This window comes from Piliocolobus tephrosceles, chromosome 17, assembly GCF_002776525.5.
Source record: "Piliocolobus tephrosceles isolate RC106 chromosome 17, ASM277652v3, whole genome shotgun sequence".
NCBI lineage: Eukaryota > Metazoa > Chordata > Mammalia > Primates > Cercopithecidae > Piliocolobus > Piliocolobus tephrosceles.
The window spans coordinates 29745024-29772517 of record NC_045450.1 but is presented as its reverse complement, the minus strand read 5'-3'; the positions used below and the strand labels follow the sequence as shown (position 1 = coordinate 29772517).

At 40.1% G+C, this 27494-nt stretch overlaps 2 pseudogenes; one reads left to right on the top strand and one right to left on the bottom strand.

Annotated features, from left to right (window-relative positions):
- Positions 1 to 2259: 2259 nt before the first annotated feature.
- On the bottom strand, positions 2260 to 12073 carry LOC111525688 (annotated as a pseudogene).
- A 12564-nt stretch (positions 12074 to 24637) lies between these two features.
- LOC111525687 lies at positions 24638 to 27283 on the top strand (annotated as a pseudogene).
- Positions 27284 to 27494: the final 211 nt, after the last annotated feature.

The following is a 27494-nucleotide window of genomic DNA, read 5'->3' as shown; positions in this document are numbered from 1 at the left end:
GGGACTACAGATGTGCACCACAACACCCAGATAACTTTTGTATTTTTAGTAGAGATGGGGTTTAACCATGATGGCCGGGCTGGTCTCAAACCATGATGGCCGGGCTGGCCTCAAGTGATCCACCCACCTCAACCTCCCAAAATGCTGGGATTACAGGCATGAGCCACCTGGCCTCCTTGGTATTTTTTGTTGTTTGAGACACAGTCTAACTCTGTTGCCCAGGTTGGAGTGCAGTGTCATGATCATGGCTCACTGCAGCCTCAATCTCCCTGGCTCAAGTGATCTTCCTGTAAGTGCCTCTCAAGTAGCTGGGACCACAGTTGTGCACCACCACACCCAACTATTTTTTTGATTTTTTCATAGACATAATGTCTTACTATATTGCCCCGGGTGGTCTTGAACTCTTGGGATCAAGAGATCATTCCTCCTCGGCCTCCCAAAGTGCTGGGATTACAGGCCTGAGCCACTGCACCCAGCCATCACTGGTATTTTGATAGGGATTACACTGAACCTGCAGATTGCTTTGGTTGTATGACACATTTTATTTTCTTAGAAACAGTTTGATCCTTTCAGGTCTTGTTTTCATGATTTGTTGAGTTCTGTATCCAATGACCTGTGAATTATGAGCATTTCTAATTTGGCTGGCGAGATCAGCCACTGTTACCCACCCTGTGTGAGTGAGTGCTCAGCACCGTTTCCTACAATCCTTTCGGATGGCTCTTGTCCCAGCCTCAAGTAGTGTCTTCATACACATGCGGTGATTGATACTCTGCTGAAGATGCTGGGAGGACCCTCTGCCAGTCTCTAGGGTTCTCTGTCAGCAGGTCTCTCATCTCTGATTCTCTGTCTTATGAACTCTAGCTGTGCTGGTCTCTGTGGACTCTCAGCTCTGTCTCCTCAATTTGGGGAGTCTGCCAGGGTTCTCCTCCCTGAGCAGTGGGCTGGAAAATAGGTTAAGGCACGGAACCTGGAAATTCCTAGGACTTGTTATAGTAGGTAGTCAGGCAGACATGAGCAATAAGTAGTCAGGCAGACATGAGAGAGGCTCCCCACCCCCAGGAATGTCAGGTGACCATCAGGTGATGGTCAGGCCATTGTTACATCGTAGCAATTGGGCTAGGTGTGGTGGCTCACTCCTGTAATCCCAGCACTCTGGGAGGCCGAGACAGGCAGATCACCTCAGGTCAGGAGTTCGAGACCAGCCTGGCCAACATGGCGAAACCCCATCCATACTAAATATACAAAAATTAGCTGGGTCTGGTTGTGCATACCTATAATCTCAGCTACTCAGGAGGCTGAGGCAGGAGAATCTCTTGAACCTGGGAGATGGAGGTTGCAGTGAGCCGAAATCGCGCCACTGCACTCCAGCCTGAGTGACAGAGCAAGACTCTGTCTCAAAACAAAAACAAATAAAATAAAAATAAAGTAAAAATTAATGGGTCTCAGTGGGCCCATGGGAAAGGCAGTCTCTTGATAGATAGAAACACGTGAAGACAGTGATCAGCAGCTTCCCAATAAGATCTCAGGAGTTGGGCAAATGGGCAGAGTATACATGCAGAGTAATGGAAAATGGCAGAATCAGGGGAGAAGAGACACAATCCCCCAGAAGCATGCCAATGTATAAAAGCCCAAGTGAAAGGGTGAATGGTGCATTTGATCTCTCAAGTTGCCCAGCTGGCTTTCTTCCAAGTGTACTTTATTTTCTTTCACTCCTAATCTCAAACTTGTCTCGGTTTCTTTCTCTGCCTTATGCCCGTCAGTCAAATTCTTTATTCTGAGGAGGCAAGAATTGAGGTTGCTGCAGACCTGGACAGAGTAGCCACTGCTAACAGGCTCACCTCATTTGTATCCACTGCCCTTCATTTTCTAATGTTCACTGTTTTGAAAACTGTCATTGCATGTATTTTATCTGGCTCTATTGTTTCCAGCAGGAGGTAAGTCTTGTCCTTGTTGTTCCACCTTGGCCGCAAGCAGAAGTGCTTTCCCCCAACTTTTACACATGTACTTTACTCTTCTTTTTCTCATTTCTTGAGATAGAAGCTTAGTTGACTCAGTAATTATTCAAACTTTTGCCTTAACTTTTTTTGGGGAGGAGATAAACCAATTTTATTTTCTATTATGTTATACAAAAATCTAGAAATAATGGATTTTTACAGAAAAAAAAACAAATGATAATAAAAGTGCGAAAGAAATTATTTAAATTTGCTATTTTTTTCCCATGATATTAGGATAACCATTTCAAAGTACATGTGTCTGGCTTCAGAGTAGGATTGGTTCACTGGCTAACACCTGCCATAATACTACAGCTTTCAGTGTTTGTCTACTTTCCTGGTTCTTGACAAAACTTTTGAGGTCTTCAAGAAAAGTAATGTACTCCTGTTGCTCCAGGGCTGTGCTGAGCTCCACCAACTCATCTGCAAAAGTGTTGTCCACCCCCTGGTCCACAAGGAAATCCACTAGATGGTCGTATAAGGCTCAGTCCAGGGAATCTGTGTTGAATGTATTATTAGTGTCCTTCCATTCAGACTCGCCAGTGGACTGAAAGCTAACTTCTCTGATAGAAAAAATGTCACTCTCAGCCTTCTCTTCTTGTCCAATCTCATCCTCTGGATAGTGACAGTCCAGCACAAGGGCCTTCTTGCCATCATTCTCTATAACTTCAACCACAAAATTGGGAGTGGATGTCAATTGAGGCTCCTGTTCTTCAACTCCTTGCGAGAGTTCCTTTTTGTTCGTCAAATATTGGTGGAACGCCGTGTTAATGTTGAAAGTGACAGTAATCTTTTCCCTAGCAACTTTCCACATTAATTTAGCTTCTGTCCCATTCAATTCCAGCTCCCAACCTCCAAACATCTTAGGGAGGGTCTTATGCTTCTGGATTTTCCTTTCCTTCTTAATTTCATCACTTAGGAAATCAGCAAAAGCTTTGTCTCCTTTTGTGCGCAGCCATGCTGCAGCCACAGCCTGCAGGCCGCAGGAGATGGAACCGCCCTGCACACCCTGCGCACACTCTTAGCAGCCAGAAGTGCCAGGCCTGTGGCACAGGCGCCGCTACAGGAACAGCGGGAAAGGCGAATTGGGCGTGGCAGCGCTGAGGCTGGCCGCGGCTGAGCGCAGCACGCCTGCCACGCAGCGCAACAGAGGGGGCGTCGCGGAGCTGGCTGCAAACGCGTAAGGAGGCTAAGCCGCCTTGATAAGTTTCTAATCCTAGGTACTAAGCGACAGGAACACGGATTGTAAAAAATCCACATACATACATTTATTACTTTTAACACTGTTGGATTTGTATAATTCTTTAAATCCAAAAAAAAGATAATCCATCATGTGAAATCCTTATAGGTTTTTTGTAGTTGTTGTTGTTTGTTTGTTTGCGTGTGTGCCAACATAAACCTCATCATTTAAAAAGTTTCCTTAACTGGGCCGGGTGCAGTGGCTCACGCCTGTAAATCCCAGCGCTTTGGGAAGCTGAGGCGGGTGGATCACAGGTCAGGGATCAAGATAATCCTGGCTAACACGGTGAAACCCCGTCTCTACTAAAACTACAAAAAATTAGCCGGGTATGGTGGCGGGCGCCTGTAGTCTCAGCTACTCGGGAGGCTGAGGCAGGAGAATGGCATGAACTGGGGAGGTAGAGCTTACAGTGAGCCAAGGTCGCGCCACTGCACGCCAGCCTGGGCGACAGAGCCAGACTCCATCTCACAAAAAAAAAAAAAAAAAAAAAAAAATGTTTCCTTAACTGGACGAAAATGGATGTCAGCATGCATATTTATATGTTTTTAAACTTTTTTTTGTTGCACCTTTTAAAAATTGCTCATTCTTTCAGTGTAATAAGGTGATAGGGGAGAGAGATACAGAAATTATAAATAGAGAAAGGTAGATGAAAACAAGAAGGGGGAATAGAAAAGCAGGGAAAAGGAGTAGCACATGGGTGACCTTTACAGAAATGGCATGTAACCCCTCACTATTTCTGGATCTTCAGTTAAAGTTTCCGCAGAATGCAATGCATGGCTGGTCATGGTCCACATGCATTCACCAGCCACCCCACTGATCTGATCACTGCCTGTGTTAGTTACTCTAGGAAATGGTAAAAACAATATGTAACAACACCATAGAAGAAAACTTAAGTGTAAATATAGCTTTTTGGTATTGTTAGAAATGAACAATGTTTGAAACCAGGGTTTCAAGGAACCATCCAGTTTTTCTCCCATTGCCATGGAAAATCTACGTCCTAACTTCTGAAGAGCTCTGGAATCTTGCTGCTTCTTACCCTAGAACCTGACAACATTTCGGTCTTGGTTTTCTATAGCACTAATCTGGCTGAGGTTATTTTCTGCTTCTCTCTTTCCCAGGCAGTAGGCTTCTCTGTGCCCAGCTGGTAATGGGGCAGAGGTAGAGAGGATTGTTCTCTTTCCAAAAGGAAATTGTTCTGAAGCCAGCAAATTTTGTGTTATTTTGGTAACACTACTGCCTTTCCTGCCCCTCTCTCCAGCTTTAACCTCATTTTTCCCCTTCCTTTCCCTTCCTTTCCTTTCCCTTCCCTTCCCTTCCCTTCCCTTCCCTTCCCTTCCCTTCCCTTCCCTTCCCTTCCCGACTTTGACTCTTTTTATTTGGTAACAGGGTCTCACTCTGTGGTCCAGATTGGAGTGCAGTGACATGAGCATGGTTCACTGCAGCTTCAATCTCCCAGGATCAGGTGACCCATCCATCTCAGCCTCCTGAGTAGCTGGGACTACAGGCATCCACCACTATGCCTGGCTAATTTTTGTATTTTTTGTAGAGACAGGGTCTAACCATGTTGCCCAGGCTGGTTTCTGGAACTCTTGGGCTTAAGCCATCCTCCCACCTTGGTCTCCCAAAGTGCTGAGATTACAAGCATAAGTCACCAAAATACTTTAATAATTATTTTAAAATGTGCACTGCTCTGATCTCATCAAAGCAATAATGTATATGGGACTTCAGAAATTACAAAGGGCTTTCAGGTAGATTCTCATTTGTCCTCTGTGATAACACGCTGGGATGTGGCATTGATCACTCTTATGTCACAGATGATAGAGCAGCTGCTCAGGAGGCTGGACATATTGCCCAAGTTCTTGTAGGAAGTAGGGGTACCTTTAGCTAGATCTTCTCTCCAGAGCCACATCCTTTCTTCAAACATATACCTAAAAGCAATTTTATCTGTTTACAGAAAAGAAAACTACATTTCACTTTTCAGTTCTAATGAATATGATTATATTCATATTCATAAACTTTAAAAAAAAGAAAAGGAAATGTGAGCCAGGCCTGGTGGCTCATGTCTGGAACCCCAGGACTTTGGGTGGGGCAAGTGGATCACTTGAGCCCAGGAGTTGGAGATCAGCCTGGGCAACATAGTGAGAGCTCATCTCTACCAAAAAAAAAAAAAAAATTTTAGCTAGGCATGATGGCATGCATCTGTGGTCCCAGCTACTTGGGAGACTGAGCCAGGAGGATTGCTTGAGCCCAGTAGGTTCTAGGCTGCCATAAGCTAAGATGGTGCCACTGCACTCCATTCTGGGTAACTAAGACCCTGTCTCAAAAAATAAAAATAAATTAAAAGTGAAGAAAGGAAATGTATTGCTATCATTCAAAGGAGTGAGTTATGTGGGTAGGGTAAACTCTAGAAATCAGTTAGTTATTCTAGATCAGCAGTCCCCAACCTTTTTGGCACCAGGGACCAGTTCTATGAAAGATAATTTTTCCATGGACTGGGGAGGATGGTTTCAGGATGATTCAAGCACATTACATTTATTATGTGCTTTATTTTCATTATCATTAATACATTGCAATAAGTAATGAAATAATTGTACAACTCAGCATAAAGTAAAATCAGTGAGAGCCCTGATCTTGTTTCCCTGCAACTAGACTGTCCTATCTGGGGGTGATAGGAGACAGTGACAGATCATCAGGCATTAGATTCTCATAAGAAGAACCTGCACAGTTCACAATAGAGTTGGTGCTCCTATGAGAATCTAATGCTGCCACCGATCTGACAGGAGGCAGAGCTCAGGTGGCAATGCCGGCTTACCCAATGCTCACCTCCTGCTCTGTTGCCTGCTTCCTAACAGGAAGGACCCTCCTCCTAGCCTCCATTCTGGCCTTGACCTCATTCTCTACAGCTATAAAAGTAATGAGTTGAATAATACTCTGAACAGACAGTTCCTGCAGCTCTGAGTTTTCATGGTTCCAAGAGCACAAATGAAGTAAGAGCATCACCTAAATGTTATAGGAACGTGACACTAGACTGTTGTCTAGCCTGTGTGTGTGCATGCATGTTTTAGCATTCTGGGAAGATGAGAATTACAGTGAATGTACTTCCAAGCAATGACAAACAATAAAACTGGGTGCAGTATAGCTGACCATCTCTACAGCAACCTCTGTTGACCTGTGTATGCATGTTTTACTAATTTGGTACACCCCCTTTAAAATATAAATGATCTTATGTTGATAATCATGCATTTGTGGCCATCAGTTATTTGTGACCATGACAACTCTGCTATTGTTTTTGCTCTGGAATCTTAAAATAAGCTGTGGAGGAGTTTGGGGGAGAAGACACCAGGAGAGGGATGCCTCATTTTAATCTTTTCTGGAACAAACAGGTGATAACTTCTGAAAAAGATGACTTCAGTATCTACTTCCTTCCACCACCCCCGCGAGTTCTTCATGGTGATGTAGAAATACCTGAGTTGGCCCTGTCCTTTAAGAACTGACATTAGGCTGGCACTTCTGTTCTGTCACCCAGGTGGGAGCACAGGGGCACAATCACAGCTCACTGCAGCCTCCATCTCCCAGGCTTAAAGGATCCTCCCACCTCAGCCTCCTGAGTTTCATCTCCCAGGCTTAAAGGATCCTCCCACCTCAGCCTCCTGAGTTTCATCTCCCAGGCTTAAAGGATCCTCCCACCTCAGCCTCCTGACTTCCATCTCCCAGGCTTAAAGGATCCTCCCACCTCAGCCTCCTGACTTCCATCTCCCAGGCTTAAAGGATCCTCCCACCTCAGCCTCCTGAGTTCCATCTCCCAGGCTTAAAGGATCCTCCCACCTCCGCCTCCTGAGTAGCTGGGACTACAAGCATGCACCACCTTCCCTGGGCAATTTTAGAACATTTTGTAGAGACAGGGTCTCACTACTTTGCCCAGGCTGGTCTTGAACTCTTGGGCTCAATTTTCCCACTTTCACCTCCCAAAATGCTAAGATTGCAGGCATGAGCCACTGCACCCGACCACCTTCTGTATTTAAATGAGTCTGGGGGAATCTTTTTGGTGAGAGGCTCTGTTGTCTTATACTTATTTGGGGCAACTCTTTGAGGGCCTCGATTGCTAATGTCTCATCATGATAATTTAAGAACTGCTATGAAGCATCTTCAACAGCAGTTTAATCATCATTAAACCAGATGACCATGCAAACTCTGACATGGCAAATCTGAGGCATCCTGAGGTCACAACTAGGACAGTGATTTAGTCTATGGCTGGGTGCCATGACTCATGACTGTAATCCTGACGATTTGGGAGACCAAGGTGGGTGGATCGCTTGAGGCTGGGAGTTCAAGAACAGCCTTGCTATGTTAGCAAGACTCCATCTCTACAAATAATGGTTTTAAAAATTAGCCAGGTGTGGTGACACTTGCCTGTGGTCCCAGCTACTCAGGAGGCTGAGGTGGGAGAATTAGTGCTTGAGCCCAGGAGGTTAAGACTGCAGGAGACAAAGTTGCGCCACTGCACTCCAGCCTGGGTGACAGAGCAGGACTCTGTCTCTTAAAAAAACAGATTCAGCCACAACATCTGCAAGGCACTAGCATTTGAGAAGTCGCTTCTCTCCATGGTCTCATATGGGTTTTCATCCTGGTATTAGAGATGCATCAGTGCTCCCTTGGGAAGTAGCAAGCGTCACTGGCAACTGCCCCCATGTGCTGTGAAAATGCACATTTTAAGAAAGAGCCAGACAGGGCCCGAGTCACTCTGTGACCCATGGGCTGTGATAAAGGTGTCATGGTGGCCACAGGAAGCACGATTGTTTTCTCCTTGTTCATTGCAGAGGACTGGAGGTTGAAGGCGTGACTTATGCTGTTGTCCCAGAAGCTGGCGCTTTCGCAGGGGTTCTTTTCTTGTGATACCTGAACAACCACGCAGAAAATGCAAATTGGTTACTCTCCAAAACTATTGTGAAAAAACAATGCTTTGGGCTTGAATGCTCTATCAGTTTTCATGTCATCAAGAAACCCTAGGCCAAGCTTGTGCAACCCTTGGCCAGCAGGCCACATGTGACCCAGGACAGCTTTAAGTGCAGCCCAATACAAATGTGTAAACTTTCTTAAAACATTATGAGATTGTTTGCATTTTTTAAGCTCATCAGCTATCATTAGTGTTAGTGTATTTCATGTGTGACCCAAGACAATTCTTCCAATGTGGCCCAGGGAAGCCAAACCATCCCTACCTAGGCTTTTCCATTTTAGCCCTTCCACATTTCCCAGAGCAGGACAGTCTGTCACACCAGTCTCAATGGCCAGCAGGACTTTTCCTCACAGACTGAGAGCTGTGGTCGCTAAAGTGTTCAAAAGTGATGTTAACATATTCAAGACTCTTTCTTAGGGCTTGAGGGTTCCAGCAAATATCTCTGCCATCTGTCTGCCTGCTTTCCTGCTGTTTCTGTTACTCCTGAAATTCTGACATCATATCCCATGGTCAAAGCAACTGACTTCTGTGGCTACTAGAAGTTTCTTTTTTTTTTTTTTCTTTTCTTTCTTTTCTTTTTTCTTCTCTCTTTTTTTTTTTCTTTTTTTTTTTTCTGGTAAGGCGGGGTTTCATCATGTTGCCCAGGTTTGTCTCAAACTCCTGAACTCCCGAAATCCACCCACATTGGCCTCCCAAAGTTCTAGGGCTACCAGTGTGGGCCACTGAGCTTGGGCCACTACTAGAACTTTCTTCCTGCTTTTCCCACTCTGCATTTCATGCTGCTATCGATGAAACTCAACTTCTTATTTCTATGCACTCTCAGAGTAAGAATCCATAGGAGGCTTTGATTTTCAGAGCATATAACACCATTTTTCCTCTGGTTCTGACATATTTTTCTGTGCCATTGTTACTGTGGTTATACCCAGAGAAGTAGCATTATGTTTGCATTTGTAAAAATTCCTACTTTTCCCCACAAAGGGATTTCACCATGGTTGGCTATTTTAACAGACAACGTGTAGTACGTACCATACATTTGTTTTCTGAGTCCTTGAAAATAATTTTCTGCTATATTGTTCTTCCCAGCTACAGTTTTTGGAAGTACAGCAGAATAACTTGCTATTCTTTTGAAGGTCATAATAATAAAACAAAACACACCCTTTTCTATCATCACCCAAAAAGGTTTAATGCATGCCACAAAGATTGTGACATGGTCAGGGAATAGTTTGTAATACGGAAAGGATGTCTTTGGTTTTTGGCAAAAAGCTGGAACATGAACACCTACAGCACAACAGGATTGTGACCTTCCTTCCCTCCCTCCCTCCCTCCCCCCCTTCCTTTCCTCCTTCCCTCCTTCCCTCCTTCCCTCCTTCCTCTCTCTTTCTCTTTCTCTCTTCTCCCCTCTGCCCCCAGGCTGGAGTGCAGTGGCATGGTCTCAGCTCACTGCAAGCTCCGCTCCCGGGTTCAAACAGTTCTCCTGCCTCAGTCTTCAGAGTAGCTGAGACTGAAGGTGTGTGTCACCACAACCAGCTAATTTTTGTATTTTTAACATAGACAGGGTTTCACCATGTTGGCCAGGCAGGTCTCAAACTCCTGACCTCAGGTAATCCACCCGTCTAGGTCTCCCAAAGTGCTGGGATTATAGGCGTGAGCCATTGCACCCTGCCTTGACAGGCTTTCTTAATGTGAAACAGTTTAAATTACTTTCAACTTTAGTGTTAAATGGATTTTTTGGCTTTCAAATTCTTTGAAAAGTTAATAATCCAAGTGTCGCGTGAGTGGTATTATTTTAGCAGTTAGATGAATGAGCTACCAGATCCCAGTATTTCCCACTTTATCAAATAAAAGGGCATCCTGTGGAATTCTGCTAAACCAAGACAGGCCTTTCCACTGAGCAATAGTGACAAAGGTGTCTAAATATGTGAAATAGTTGCATTTAAAAAATTTAATAATATTATACTAGAAAGATGGTCCCTCTACATTGCCCAGCCTGGTCTTGAACTCCTGGCCTCAAGTGATCCTTCAGCCTTGGCCTCTCAAAACGCTGGGATTATAAGTGTAAGCCACTATGACTGATGGTGGCATTTTCGTCTTCTTCAAGGAAAACATTAAAAGATGAGTTGGATAACTTTGTGAAAATTTTTGTTTCTTAATGACTATTTTGAAAGAATTTTAGAGAGAGATTGAATGACTTTCTGTGAAATGCCAAGACCAGCTACTCTGAGAGATGTTGAGAGAGAGGTCACTAAGGAAAGTCAGGAAAGCAGACGGACAACTGCGGCATTACAACCCTCGTCTTCCGGGCATTAATCAAATCTGCAGTGAATATGATTTACATTATTAGAGTGAGAGTGCAGTTGCAACATTTTTATAAATGTTTACGCTGGACTTCTGAACATTTAGATTTCATTAAGTAGTACAGTATATTAAAATGATTTGGCCAGACATAGTGGCTCACACTTATAATTTCAGCACTTTTTGAGGCCGAGGCTTGTGGATCGCTTGAGTCTAGGAGTTTGAGACCAGCCTGGGCAACATGGTGAAACCCCATCTTTACTAAAAATATAAAAATTAGTCAGGTGTGGTGGTCCATGCCTGTAGTTCCAGCTACTCAGGAGGCTGAGCTGGGAGAATCACTTGAGCCAGGGAGGTTGAGTCTACAGTGAGCCAAGATTATGCCCCTTCACTGCAGCCATTGAAAAGAGCTAGACTGCATTTTAGTATTTCCTTATAAATTGCATTTTTAGGATCAATTCTACATATTACAATTGCTCCAAACATTTTCTTGGGGAAAATGGTGTGAGGTGTGTTATACAGCTTCTGTACTTCCATGTATAGGCCTATATTGCTAAGTGTATATTTTCTGAAAAATCTGTGGTTCCTAGAAATCCTAAGTTTTAGGAAAGCATTTGTGCTCCATTTCTTCTTTATTTTTGCTTATGGAATTAGGATTTTCTTGCCACAAGTAACAGAATTTTTGACCTGCAGTGTCCAAGATAATAGAAGTTTGTTTTTTTCAACATCAAGGAGTCCAGTGTTGTTTTAATGGCTCAACAATGTCAAGCTTCTGGGACCAATTTTGTAAGGATTTTCTTAGCTTATACCTGGTGCCTGAGAGCTTTGATACTGGATTCCCAATGACAATGTCCAATGCAGCAACAGTGGAGTGAAGATTTATCCAGAAGAAGAGTTTATCCCAAAAACGCCCTGGCAGACACTTTCCTGTGTATCTCATTGGCCGTGATTGGGTCACATGCTCATGCCCTAACAGTTACTGGTTGGCTTGCAAAGTGAGTCTCTGTTGCTTAAAACTTTTGTAATAGAAAGACAGCTGCACCAGTAAGGAAGAAAGGACAGGAAAGGGCTTCATAAGAAACCCACTCTCCCATCTCGTGCTCTCATTAGACCACGTTATTTTTGGGATTAGGAGAGTGATTATGCACTATTGCATAATCAATGGTTCAAATGCAGATTTCTCTCCATCAAAGAGCATCTTTTTACTCTCACAGAGATAAGAAATGCTGCATATAAGTGATGCACTGAGAGAAAAATGAGAAAAAGCATGTGTCATTTATAAAATGAACACCAGCACGCTAGAAAGCATTTCTAGGAAAGTAGTGGTATAACTTTGTGCCTATGCTTCTGAGAGAGTATGTTCCGTGTTGAGTAAACTCACATTTGCTTTTCTCCTTTCCTTCCTGTTTACCTGGGTGCCCCATACCGTTCTGTCTAGCAGTGGCCTCTGAATAGCTCTGGTAGGACACACTCTCACTTGAGTTGTAGACACGGCCCTTCCTAAAGAGGCTTTCTCCCACTGAGTACACTGCACATACCCATTACCTTCTGGTAGCGTCTGTGGGTGGCAGGGGCACTGGACATTAGTTGAAGCATGTCTCATGTCATTTCCCCAGAGAGATATCCATTTGTGTAGAATAAAACTATTTCACCAATCCTTTCAGAGAAAGGGGTTCTGGGCTGGGAGAGACGGGAGGTCTCTGGGGGCTCCAGTCCTTCTCCTCATTCATGGCATCACAGGGAATAAGATTATGCCTGTTATGTTCCCTCCAGAGATGAAATCTGGTGAGTCTTCATCAACTAGTCTCTGGATCAGTCTTCAAAATGTTGGAAGACTTCTTTTCTTGCTATTAGACTCTACCTTTCTTGCCTCGTATAGCCATAGCTAGTTTCCCAATGAGCAAGTTTGTGCTGAATTATAAATCATTTAGAATAGATAAATACAGAGCAGTGGAAGATTTTTTTTAAAATGCAAGCTCCACTTAATCACCTTGCAGGCTGAGGTGGCTTGTGCCCCTGCCTGAGGCACCTGGTGGGACAGCACTCACCACTGGGGCTTCTCTCCTGGTATCTCATCTTGCAAGGTTGAATTTTCCAACAAGTGTGCTGTGCATTTCTCCTGAGCCAGCTGTTTTTATGCCAAACTTATTTATGGTACTGCCGTTTGTCATTATAATTATGTAGTATAATGAAATATTCTAAAAATGAATGAAATATTTTAAAGGAGTTAGTGTGACTATAGAACAATAGCAAAAAATGAAAATCACTGCCAAATTAGCTGTAAGCAAGACGACTGTAAATAGTGTGGGGTTTTTTTTTGTTTTTTTGTTTGTTTGTTTGTTTGCTTGTTTTTTGGAGTAGAAGGATCATGCACAAAGATAGCTTTCATGGGTCTTAAGTTCTTGCCTTATTCTGTAGTAACCAAAACCTTGAAGTTTTAGATGATCATTAAGAGTTGTTTTTTGCCCAAAAAAAAAAAAAGTTTCTGTTGCCTGTAGAACTAGACTCAAAAGCAAGAGTTTTAGTTCTACAGCTAAAACTTGGAAATTAATATATATTTCCATTTTTTTGAATTAAAATAAACTGGTTAAAAGCACTTTTTGAACTGTTTTCCTCTTTAACCGATATTTTTAAATTACATTTTTAAAGTTGAGAATTTTTGCTGTGTCCCTTTCTTTATACCCGGCATTTTTCTGTTTGAGATGACTTGGGATCTGGCAGCAAATGCTAGACAAGATGCTCCATGGCTGAACTGTGTGGAGACCACCCCCTGTCTTCCAGTCCATTGCAGAGAAGGCAGGTCCAGGTGTGGGCGGGAGCAGGTGATGTGTTCTATGGATCCTGGATACCGTGGCAAGCCTGGGTCAACTGGTAAGCCCAGCAGGAACACCCAGTCCTACTCATTCAGTTCAAGGCCTGGAGCACTTCATCACCTGCAGAGATGCCAGTGTGTCCCCGTGCTTGCTCTGACCAGAAACTCAGCCAGTCCTGCTTAGGCTTAGGATTTCACAAATGGAGCTCCCTCACCCAGCAAATCAAATGCTGACCTGTTTTGAAAAAGATATGAAAGGGCTTTTAGTTTGTAAACAAATTTTTCTTCTCCGAAACTCTCCGTGTAATTATGAACATTTCCTATTTGTAAGTTCTCCTAACAGTGCGAATTTAGTTCTGTTTCCTTTTGATTTTTAAAAGCTCCCGTATACCCATTTCCTATATCATTTGTCCCTGTGAATGCCGGCATGTGTACACCAACATGCACTTTACATGTCTGCCAGTTATACTCAGTCTAAAACTAACTGATGTTAACCTGACACCAAATATTTCAAGCTGTACTATGAATTATTACACAATTTTATAAATATGTTTCTATTATACATACGTTCTGGCTAACAATATAACTTTAAATAAGTCCCTGCAAACCACAGTTTTCATACAATTCAGTCAAACTGAAGGTAAATGCTACAATACCGTTGGGAAGGATGTGTTCAGTGATGTGTGTATCAGTGTTGGGGGCCTTTGAAGATGAAGGGTGGTAACATTATTTCCTGACAACACTCACTACTCTAATAAAAAAAGTTATTACAGTGATTTCTGCCTAACTGGGTGTTACATACTTGGCACCTCCAAGCAGTGACATTTGCTCATCACATCAATGATCCAAGTTCAAATCATATTTTCTATGTGACAACAGTAGGCTGTCATGGGTGAAATGAAACTTGTCAGTTTCAGACACAAGAACAAGTGCTGATTTTTAACACTGACACTGTCGGAATTAAGACTGCCATTTCTGGGAATGAGAATGAAAATAAATATATAATTAAATCTATCAAATATGTGTTGGTTATTAAACTTGTGTGATCAGTTAGAGATACGTTATTTTTGGGATGCTAGTGTGTAACAGCAATGAGAGGTGGCCGATCCTTCGCTGGAGTTCTCATTCCTCAAAAGAGGCTTCCACAGTGGCTGGGACTTAGGCTGTAAAAAGCTGACTCTTACCAAGCTTTGTGATCTAAAGGAGGAATGATTTAGAGTCCTCATAACTTTATTTTTTTCAAGCCATCCCTAACTTATCTACTTGATATATATGAGACAATATAAAAATTAAAAAATATGGAAATAACAAATTTTAAATGTGTATATTTAATTTATATATTTTAAAATATATGCAACTTTGCAAATTCTGAATTTACAGGGTTTTCCAATTTTTCCTTACTTTTTTTTTTTTTTGATATGGAGTCTTGCTCTGTTGCCCAGACTGGAGTGCAATGGTGTGAACTCAGTTCACTGTAATCTCCTCCTGTTGGGTTCAAATGATTCTCCTGCCTCAGCCTCCTGTGTAGCTGGGATTACAGGCACGCACCACCATGCCTGGCTAATTTTTGTATTTTTAGTACAGATGGGGTTTCACCATGTTGATCAGACTGCTCTCAAACTCCTGACCTCGTGATCCACCCACCTCAGCCTCCCAAAGTGCTGGGATTACAGGTGTGAGCCACCGCGCTCGGCCAGGGTTTTCAATTAATAAAGTATATGTATGGAGGAGTGAAGCATGACATTGATGAATGAGTCTTTACTGAGTGCTGTTTTCTGATAGAAAACATTTATGTCTTTCATTGGGTTTTAACATAATTTGAGTGTTATTAATAGTTCCAAGGATGCCATGGGGAAAAGAAAGATCAGACTGTTACTGTGTCTATATAGAAAGAAGTAGACATAAGAGACTCCATTTTGTTCTGTATTTGAGATGCTGTTAATCTGTAACCCTGCCCCCAACCCTGTCCTTGCAAGAGACATGTGCTGTGGTGACTCAAGGTTTAATGGATTTGGGACTGTGCAGAATGTGCTTTGTTAAACAAGTGCCTGAAGGCAGCTTGCTGGTTAAAAGTCATCACCATTCTCTTAATCTCAAGTACCCAATACACTGTGGAAGGTCGCAGGGACCTCTGCCTAGGAAAGCTAGGTATTGTCCAAGGTTTCTCCCCATGTGATAGTCTGAAATATGGCCTCGTGGGAAGGGAAAGACTTGGCCATCCCCCAGCCTGACACCCGTGAAAGGTCTGTGCTGAGGAGGATTAGTGTAAGAGGAAAGAAGGCCTCTGGGCAGTTGAGATACAGAAAAGCATCTGTCTCCTGCCCCTCCGTGGGCAATGGAATGTCTCCATGTAAAACCCGATTGTATGTTCTATTTACTGAGACAGGAGAAAACCGCCTTAGGGTTGAAGGTGGGACGTGCTAGCTGCAATGCTGCTCTTTACGCACTAAAATGGTTTATGGAGATGTTTACATATGCATATCAAGGCACAGCACTTTTCCTTAAACTTATTCATGTCACAGAGATCTTTATTCATATGTCTTTCTGCTGACCTTCTCCCTACTATGATCCTATTGTCCTGCCACTTCCCCTTTTCTGAAAAGATAACAATCAACAAATACTGAGGGAACTCAGAGATCCGTGCCGGCGCTGGTCCTCTGTATGCTGAGCGCCGGTCCCGTGGGCCCACTTTTTCTTTCTCTATACTTTGTCTCTGTGTCTCGTTTCTTTTCTCAAGTCTCATGTTCCACCTAACAAGAAACACCCACAGGTGTGGAGGGGCAGGCCACCCCTTCAGATGCTAATTATACTTTCAAGCAGTCACAAAAGGACAGGGGACCTTCAATCTTCAGTGGTTCATTTATTCATCATTAAGTATGTACTGAGTGCCAGCTATGCGCAGGCTCTCTTCTAGGTTCTGGGAATACAGTAGTGAGCAAAACAAAGTCTTGCCCTCAGGGACTTTATATTCTGGTGTGTTTGGGAAGAAGATGGGAACAACCAAGTCAAGGTACATGTGATGCTAGTAAATGCTCTGAAGTAAAATAGAGCGGATGAAGAGGACAATGAGTGCCAGGGTAGGAGTGGCCATTCTAGTATTCTATATATGGTACCCAGCAAAGACCTCATTAATACCATGACATTGGAGGAGAGACCCGGGAAAACTGAGAGGCCAGCTATGCAGATAAGTTGAGGAAGAGTGTTCCAGAAAGGGAAGTCAGAACCTGCACAGGCCCTGAGGCATTATGTGCTCAGCAAATTCAAGGTACCCCATGAAGGGCCATAGCTTCAGCGTTGTGAATGAAGGGGAGACAGAAGACAGAAGTGAAGTGTGTGGGGTTGGGGACTAGATCTTGTATTGTCTTATGAATGAATGTAAGGATTTGGGCTTTTACGCAAAGTGAAATGGAATCATTTGAGGTGTTTGGAACCAAGGAGTGATATGATCTGTCTTATGTCTTTAAAGGATTATGCTGGCTGTGTTGAGAATACACTCTATGCAACAGGGACAAGGGGAAAATGTTATAGAAATACCAGCAAGAAAGCTACTGCTCTAATAAAAGCAGAGAAAGATGGTGATACATGGCTGTTGTATGCACATATCTTGAATGTGGAACTCATGGGATATTCTGATGGGTAAGCTGTAGGATGAAAAGAGTCAAGGTTGACTTCAAGGATTTTGGTGTGAGGAAGAAAAGGACAAACCTGTTTGCTATAGAGAAATACGGTTGGTGAAGCATGCTTGCAAGATCAAAGTGGGGGAGACCAGAAGTCTGAGAAGCTGTTAGATATTCGGAAAGAGATGTTACATAGTCAGTGGGATATAGGAGTTTCACATACAGGGGAGATGTTAGGATTGGGGATGGCATAACTAATGTTTGACATACAGGGGAGATGTTAGGATTGGGGATGGTATAACTAATGTTTGAAGCCACAAGAAAGGAATAATGGGGAGGGAACTCTTTAGAAAAAAAACACATTTATGTGTTAGAAATGATGCAGTCTTCTGAGTCTTTGATGCCCTTTCTATGTAAAGCCAACACTGAGAATTTACCACTTCAAACTGTTCTAGTAGAGTGATGGTAGTGTGCTCTTAACTGTCTGCGGTCAGGAACTCAATCCATTCAAGGCAAGCATCACATGTACTTAGAATAACTAGCAGTATACAATCTGTAATAATGGAACAGAATTGAGGAAAGGGGCCTGAATAGAGAGTGAAGAGTCATTAGCCCCAGTTCCCACCAGCTAAGCCTGATTTAGTCCAAATGCACAGTCAGTTCTTTGATGAATTTTCCTGTTTATACTTTTTTTGTTTGTTCTTTTTGGCATGTCATAATTTGCCTCAATTAAAGCATGGTAACACTTGTAAATAAAGGTATACTCGTATTCCTAATTCAACTTGAAATGTGTTTATTCTTTTTTAACCTTGCTTAGCATTTAAGATTATTTCTTAAAAATAAGAAAATATGATATTAAGCTACATATGCCATGCACAAAGCACCTGGTTAGATGGTATTCAACAAAATGTGCACATAGGTTAAAAACTGAGAAAACGTCTAGCAAGATATTCCAAAATCTGACAACTCATACAGTGTGTGATAAGAACACAATTTAGTATTAGTGATTTTAATATTATGGATGGTGATATGGTTGGTTCTGTGTCCCCACCGAAATCTCATCTTGAAATTCTAATCCCTATAATCCCCACATGCCAAGGGAGAGACATGTGGAGGTAATTGAACCATGCGGGCGGTTTCCCTCATGCTGTTCTTGTGATAGTGAGTTACTTCTCACGAGATCTGATGATTTTATAAAAGGCTGTCCCCACTTCATTCAGCACTTCTCCTTTCTGCTGCCTTGTAAAGAAGGTGCCTTGATTCCCCTTCATCTTCTGCCATGACCGTAAGTTTCCTGAGGCCTTCCCAACCATGCTGAACTGTGAGTCAATTAAACCTCTTTATAAATTACCCAGTCTCTGACAGTTCTTTATAGCAGTATGAAAATGAACTAATAAAGACAGATTTTAAAATCTGTGTAATAAGTGGACATTTTGATTTTCTCTAATAGTCAATTACATGCAAGTAGATTTGTAAGAGTTTTATGTTTTTTTCTTGGTACTCCAAGATTAAAATTAAGTTCCAGGTTCAGCTTTATGTTGCAGAAGAATATATAAAGCAAGGGAAATACTCAAAGACTTATGGTATCAACACAAATATGCCATTGCCCAAAATGTGCTTGTGTAGACTAAAGGCTGCATTGTAAACTGAAAGTTACAGTATTCCTGTTGAATCACTGAGCAAGGCAGGGTGCTCGAGGGAAACCAGAAAAAAACAAACAAACCTGGGTCTTAAAAGTTGTCCTTCCATTGACAAACTCTATGACCTTGGCCATCTTATACCTTAAAAGCTGTACATAAAGAGAATCTCAAACATCATGCACAGGGCTGAGTACATAATCGGTTCTATTAAAAAAAATAGCTATTATGAAGTGACACATGCTTCTTTCAAACAAAACAAACAATAATTTGTTTTGAAGTAATTCCAAACTTATGGAATAGTTACAAGGATAGTTACCAAATATACAAAGGACCTTTATTAGATTCACCGACATTATACATTTTGCCATATTTACTCTTCCAATCTGTGTGTGTGTCCCTCTTTCTCTCTCTGTGTCTCACTCTTTCTCTCTCTCACGCTCTCTCTATTCCTTTCTGTCTCCCTCTCTCTGTCTCTCCCCAACCAATACTTCAATGTTATTTTCTCAAAAGAAAATCAATATCTTACGATAACTGTACTACAACTTTCGAATTCACAAAATTTGATTTAATGCCTTAATCACATGGCAGCCTACCACATTTGAAATGTTGCCAGAGGTTCCAACATGCTGAATTTCTCTTTATGCTGCATTCCTCTCTATGCTATACTTTTCTTGATGCTACATTTCTTTTTATGCTATATCCCTATGTTATATTTTTCTTTATGCTATATTTCTCTCTATGCTATGTTTCTCTTTATGTGATATTTCTCTCTATGCCATATTTATTTTTCTCCTGGCAAAGGATCCATCCCAGGCTCACACATGACATTGGGTGGTTCTGCCACCCTGGTCTTCTTTGATCTGGGGTGTTATTTCTTTCTTCTTTATCTTTCGCAGCATGAATATCTGTGAAGAGTGCAGGCTATCACATGTGCCTCTTGCACTGAAGTTGCACCCCAGGACAATGTCACCCCACAACCTTAAATTCCTATGATTTATTCCTTCCTGGAAATTTCATTGCCGTAACAAGAGGTGGACTCTCCACTTCCACTTCACAAAAGAAAAGCCGTGTTGACTCTTAAGAAGCACAAAAAGTGGCAGGAGAGAGCTGCTCAGATGTTTCAAAAAATGCATGTCTGGCCCTTGAATTTGGAGATAGTTATGGCGAGAATGATGCATAATTGGGGAGGTTAAATATTTTTTGGTATCAGCCTTACCCAAGCCTACGCATCAGAGCAATGGGCACAAGCATGTATGCCCCAAATTAAGCCAGAGAGGAATGAAGTCAGTCCGTGGGAAGAGGCAGAGGAAGGAAGGCAGGGCTGGATCAGTGAGGAGGAATGGATGTACCTGGTGGTTATCCATGGAAGACATCCCCTCCAGCCTCAGAGGAAGTGCTAATGCCAAGTCGAAAGCGCTGTTTAGGAGAGCTGGCCAGGCACAGTGGCTCTGCCTGCTATCTCAGAACTTTGGGAGGCCGAGGAGGGCGGATGACCTGTGGTCAGGAGTTCGAGACCAGCCTGGCCAACATTGTGAAGCCCTGTCTCTACTAAAAACATAAAAATTAGCCAGGTGTGGTGATGGGCACCTGTAATCCCAGTTACTCAGGACGCTGAGATAAGAGAATCACTTGAACCTGGGAGGCAGAGGTTACAGTGAGCCGAGATTGCACCACTGCACTCCTGCCTGGGCAACAGAGTGAGACTCCATCTAAAAAAAAGAAAAAAAAAAGAAGGTACATCTTTGGCGGGAACTCAGAAAGTTACTCATTTTTAGTGGTTCCCTGACTGCTACTTTGGGCCATTCTATTGAGGATCAGGGAAACAAACTTGTGCATTATGGATGGTCCTTTCCCTTGGAATGCCAAGGATGAAACCACCAAATTTTTGTTTACATTTCAAAAGGAAATGATTATTATCTTAATAGGTGCAATGTTTCCTTATTTTCAAACCAGGTTCTTAATGTTGAATTAAAATAGATGTTATGGTAATTTCTTATTACAAAGCAATACATGCACAGAAAAAGTTGGAAAATGCAAATAAAAATATGGAATATATTTTAACATCTATATTTTAATATGCTTACTATAGTCTATTTCTATAACTCAAAAAAATTACAGTTAACATCTCAGCATATCACCTTTCTTTTTCTACATACATGTGAATGTAATTTTTATTCAAATATGACAAAATACTATATCACTGTTTTTGTTCGCTTTTTTCATTTTACATATTCTGAATTTCTTTTCTACATTAATAAACATTCCTCAGAATGCTTTTTCTGGCTGAAGAGTTTTCTATTTTGTAACTCTGCCACAATCTGTCTTTTTTTGTTGGGAATTTAGGATATTTCTAGTTTTAGTTAATGATACAACAGAAATTGCAATAAATAAAACATAACCAGTGTTTTCTAAATCCCTGTAATTATTTTTCTGGTACTTTTGACAATAGAATTTATAAGTCAAGAGTTAAAGGAAAACATTTAGAAGATCATAATATTTATATCTAACTTGACCTATGTATATAAAAACATTTTAAACAACGGAGGTATTCTTCTTGTAGGCCATCACCATTTTAGTAGACATCTTTGTTTTGTTGTGTTTTTGTATTTTTCTTAACTTTTCTTAAAATAACCTAACTTTTGTCTCATGATGCCAGCAACTTCCGTGTGCCTTGCAGAGCCAAATAAAATTCTTTCAAAGGCAATGTCCTAGTCTGTACTGTCTCAGTAACTCCCTGTGATTTCTACAAATGCAGAAGGCTGACTCTTTCCATATCTTCCACTGCTCCACCTCTGACCACACAGCCTCTCCAATTTCTTCCACTTCCCCACTTCCAGTAAGTAAATGTCCCCTTTGTGATTTGCTGTCTTCCCCCTTACTCTGAGACCAGAAGGTACACAGATAATTGAAGCTCAGCTTCAACCTCAATCTGGCTAATCACAGTGTTTTTCTCAATTAGGATAGGTCCTTGCTCAGAACGTTTCAATTGCAGCTGCTGAGAGAACACAGTTATGGGCCTGAAGGGAAACGAACTGGCAGCATTTCTTTCTTCGAACCGTATCTCAGCGACCACAATCCACATGCACAGAATCACTCCAAGACTCAGCTGCTGAGTGTTTGTTTGTCCTTCACTACTAGTGAGTGCTCAAGACTCAGGTGAATGGTGGGAAGAGGTAGGATTTTCTTCATTGTGTCTGTGATTCTCTCATAATTTTATTTTTACTTCTTACTGAATTAGTAAGAATTTCCAGGTAGAATATAAATGTTATTAATATTATGAACACACAAATTTACATACTCATGTAATGAAATTTGTGATTTTATAGTATCATATTTGAATTGAAACTTTACTAGACTATTTTTGATTACAATAAATTAGCATGACAAAGTATTTTATGTACTTATGAAGAATTCTATCTTTCAACACACAAGTGGAACTAATTTAGAATAATTTAATCATATATCTTTTTTAAAGTTTAGAGATACTTCAATATATTTTAATACTTTAGCACTATTTAAATAATGATGTCATAACATAAAATATTTTCAACATTTCACAATACCAATAATTTAGCAGATGACCATAAAAAACATTATGTTTTATTGGATTACAGTAATTGCTACTAGAAAGATTTTTTTCTTGATAACACAAACTATCTGGCATCATCATTTTTTTGTTATATATTAAAACTCAATAGTGTGAGTGACCAACTTACATGAATAGAGGCTGGTAATATCCAGTACAATTTCAAATATCTCTTTAAATTTAGTTTGATATTTAGATTTTCTAAATGATCTAAAACATATAAGATGTGTGTATTCACTTTTATAAGATTGTTTCGTTAGGAGAGAATAATAGTTTGGGAAGTGAGTAATTTAGCATTCTCTTACTAGAAAATCTTCTGAATTTAGTATCTCTTTTTATTCTTCTGAAAAGTTTAAATTGCAGTTAACCCTATTAGACATATAGTCACAAAAAGTGACAAGTAATTTTTAACTCAATTGTTGAAATTCACAAGTTAACCTTTTCTGTATTTAATAAGGTTAATACCTCTTAGTGTCTATGTATCTTTAAAATGAAAGAGAATGAAACCAAGACACTGTTGTAAACAGAAGAAATAAAATGACAATGACAGAAATTGTCCATTTTTTACTCACAAAGGCATGAAAGCCTTAAGAAATTTGATCAGTAGCAAACTTTTCTGTATCTGTACCATAAGAGAATTTTAAGTTTTTCTTAAATGTGTTCATGTTAGAAGCCCTGTACTCATGTAGAAGAGGGAAGATGTCTGAAAAGATGAGTCTTAATCGATCCTGATTGTTCCTGATTAGGGTACCTGAGCAGAAAGGCATGCCCTCCATTTCCTTCTTAATACAATGTTTACCACAGTTAATATGAGTATAATTTTTCTGTTACTCTGATACACAGGGATATGATGGCAAAATACTTTGAAAGCATTTAGGAAAAAAAGTCCTATATTTTGCTCAAAATTTTAGAGTTTGGTAATCAGAAACAAATGCACTGGCACACATAATTTTATGATTTCCAAAAAGTTAAAGTTCAGAATTAGTGATCATGCCCTGCCAGGGTGGTTTTTTTGTTTGTTTGTTTCCTACTTCTGCAGTGACACTTTCTTTTCCCATGTTTTTTTCTCAGACGAGGTGAAAATAAAATGTCTTGAGATCATGAATATCAGCATTTAGTGCGCCCTGTGCTACCATCTGCACTCTTGCTAAGTTAAATTACATTAGAATAGTAGATGCATTCCAGTTTCATTTCTCAGTGGTATCTGGAACTTGCCAAAATTATTCTTTTGTCATTTGTACTTTACACAAATGAATTTTATAAAATTATTTTAGCTGGAAAAGGTGACTCCCTTTTCTGATGTTGCCAGCTGTATTTGTCAGTTTACCAACTGTTGCCAGTGTATGAAAAGACCTACTGCCCTACCAACTAGGTCATGTGCAATTCTCATAATTTCTTCATTCTTTATAATCATAGTTGACGGCTAGTAATATGTTTTAGGACACTGTTCATAGAATATGGTGAAATTGATGAGAATATGATGTTTTTGATTATTAAACTAGTAAAAATAAAACAAGGTGTTATTTATTTTCTGATGTGGATTTTCATGCATAAATGTATGTCAGGAAGAATGTAAAAAAAAACTATTAAAACATATAAAAAATACAATTCTAAATAGTAAATATTATTATAATAATGGAAAAATCGATTTAATAAAACTTTATCTTGTCCAAAATAGCATATTCTGTAATGCAAAATAGTGACAGGTTTGTGAATAACTTCTTTCTCTCATGACAATCTTTTTTTCTGATGTCTGATCAAGCCCATTGACTTTATAATCAACCTTTGGTTCCTGGTCCATTGAAAGGATGGATGTTTTCCCTAACACTCATGATTGTGTATATCCTTTGGGGCTTACAGTATTAAGAATATCCTGAGATGAAAGTGAGAATAATGAAGATGAACTTTATCTGTATTATCTGTCTTCTGAGAGTGCTCAGGGGCTTCACCCTCAACCCAAAGGCAAGCTGGTTGCCAGATCTCATAGTGAGTGCTGAGATTTGCATTTGGCTTTCTAAGTGTGTGCTGTATCAAATAGGACCCAATTCTTAAACTCAGATCAACCTATATGACCTCATGGAGTGTTTTCTTCTGTTTAATTTCTCTCAGTGGTACACCATGTTTTCAGGTCTCATGATTATTTTATGTTGGAATTGCCAGACTCAGCAAAAAAAAAAAATACAGAGCATACAGTTAAGTTTAATATTCAGAAAGAAAACAAATAACTTTTTAATATAACTATAAAATAGTTAAACATTTGCATGTAGCATTTCTATGCATAACTATTATTATATATCACATATATATATATACTCACTATTTTTACTTATGTGAAATTCATATTTAATACTCTCGTACTTTATCTGTTGATCTCAATCCACAAGAACCATAGCCCTCCTCAGTGTCCAGGCTCAGCACCAATGACCTAGAGTCCCATTGAGTAGAAGGTCACATAAGAGTGTGAGAGTCATTTACAGAGTGGGGGCATGAATGAAAAATGGTGAGATGGCTGTCTTTGGGGTAAAAAGAGAAAATATTAAAATTATTAGTTATGGTACTTTTTCTATTACATTTATTCTCTCTCTTTGTTAGATAACCTACAATTCCTGAATAATAATAATAAAAAGATTCTGGTACATAGTTATTAAATAATTCCATATATGTTAGTGATTCATACCCAAATTTTGCTTTACTTGTACTGGATTGTGAACCTTATAATGTGAAGATCATTAAGACTTTCTGTCGATATTCTTCTGGTGTTTCTCCTGAGTGCAATATGGCAACAGATTCCAACTGAGCTGAGAGTACAAATGTATATTGTTGAGAACTATCCATTGGTTGGATCTGTAAGTCGAAATAAATACGTCCCTTTAATAGATTAAGTGCTTGGATAAAAAGTAAAAACTATTTGCTGCAGTTTTCTAAGTGGTCTTAGAGCAATGCCTACCTCAGCCATTATTTTCTGAGTATGAGCCAAAAACACAAACTATCACATAATCTGCATTGACTTACATATTTACACTTAGGGACTAATGTAATGTAGTTTAAAGTGACTTTGAAAACAATTGAACACTTTTACATCTCAGAAGAAAAATAGAGTGCCTATAGATTTTGTTTCAGTATTAAATAGCTAAATAGTTCTACGCCAGTATTGAATTGATTTAATAAAATAATAATGCCAGCATCCAGAGCAAATAACATGAGAACAATTTTTAAATTATTCAGTAAAATTTCAGAAAAATTATTTTGATACAGAGTTCTTTCAATTAACATATGAAGAAAATTGCCTTTATTATTGAAGAGCAATGTGTTTTTGAAGGCATGGGAGGGTATTCCTGTATTAAGTGAAGGCTCAAGTAAAAGATCTTCACGTAAGCATTTTAATGTGAAATTATGGATGCTATAAACTTTAGAAATGTTTTGTTCGTTCTCTTGAAAATTGAAAGCAGGGTTTTAGTAATTCCTTTCTGAGATGAGGAGGGTTTAGATAAGGAGTACCATATTAAAACTAAGCTTCAAGAGAACCAGGACCATTTTGAAAAGATACAGTTAGTGCAGCAATGTTCACATCCTAAACCCCAGATCCTGTGAATATCTTAGCTAATAAGACAAAGGAAAACTAAGTACAGATGGTGTCAAGGTTAATAAGCACCTGACTTCATGATAGATTATTTCATCATTAGCAGAAGCCCTATGTAATTAGAAGGGTACTTAAATATGAAAGAGGAAGGCAGTAAGAAAAGCATTAGAGTGATGGGATATTGGATCAATTCAGTGCAACTTTTTTCAAAAAAATTTTTGGTGATTCTTTTTCCATTAGCATAAAGTTTACCTCATTTCAGTGGTAAAAGCATCCATGATTTATTTTATATGCATGTTATTATGGGTGGTTAAAATTAAACAAAAAATACAGAAAGTAAAGAAATGCTTTTGAGGAGTGAGCCACAGGTACTATATGAATATAGATAATGTGCACCTTACATAGGTGTGATTGCAGATGTGTTGATATTTGATATATATATGAATTATTTGTTGTAAAATATAATACTCAGGCTGCACTTAAAAATTTTATATGAGATACTCAGGGTTGATCAAGATAAATGGGTAAAATTAAAATGATAAGGTTGGTAATAGTTTTGACTATACAATAACTCACATTGATGATAAGAGGTCTATTGCTTTTTTTCAGATATAAAATATAATTCCTCTTCATCATTAAGATGACCATGTTCCAGTTAAGGTACAACTAACAATTGCCCTTCTTTTTCAAGCTGGTGTTGGACTCACAGCCAACAACTTCCTCCTATTCTTCCGAATCTTCTCCCTCCTTCAGGATCAGAGGCGTAAGCCCACTGACCTCATCACCTGTTACCTGGCCCTTGTCCACTTAGTGTTGCTCCTCATTGTGGTCTTCTTGGCATCTCCAGACCTGTTTAAGTCACCGTATTTCAGAGAGACTTCAAGTGGAAGGCATTCTTCTACATGCACAGGGTGATGGGGAGCCTCTCCATCTGCACCACCTGCCTCCTGAGCATGAGCCATGCCGTCGCCGTCAGCCCTGGCACCTCCTGGTCTGCAAGGAGTGAACAGAAGTTCACAGGTTACATCTTTCACTCCTTCTTCCTATGAGTTCTCAGTTTGTCTCTCAGTAGTAACCTGCTCTCCTCCACTGTGGTTTCTTCTAATGGGACCAACACGGATATGCTAAGTATCAGTAAATACAGCTCACTTTCTTCCATAAGCTACATTATCAAAAGCCTGTCTTTCATGCTGCCACTGTTTATGAATGTCTTCTTTGTAGCACTCATGCTGCTCTCAAGTGCATACATGGTAATTCTCTTGTCCAGGCATCAGAGACCATCCCAAAGCCTTCATAGAACCAACCTCTCTCCAAGAACCTCCCCAGAGAAAAGGGCCACCCAGACCATCCTGCTGCTGGTGAGTTGCTTTGTGGTCACGTAGTGGGTGGACCTGATTATCTCATCCTCCTCATCTCTATTATTGGCTTATGACTCAGTCATTGTGAGTGTCCAGAGGCTTGCAGGCAGTTTCTATTCCACTGTCAGCCCTTTCACACTTATTAGTTCTGATAAAAGAATAATCAAAATTTTGCATAATGTGCAATATAAATATAAATTTTTAATAAATTAATTATTAAAATAGTCTGAAAAATAGATTATTTTGACATTAGTTAAATTATACAAGAAGTAGATGATTTGATATATAATTTAATGATACTTTTAATCTATCTAAATTATTTTGAAACCTATGCTGCCAAAGACTTAGTGGTTTCTTGAATTCAATGTCCACCCCTACAGTCTCCTGTGTCTACAGGTTTTTTATCTTTAATTTTGATTCCCTA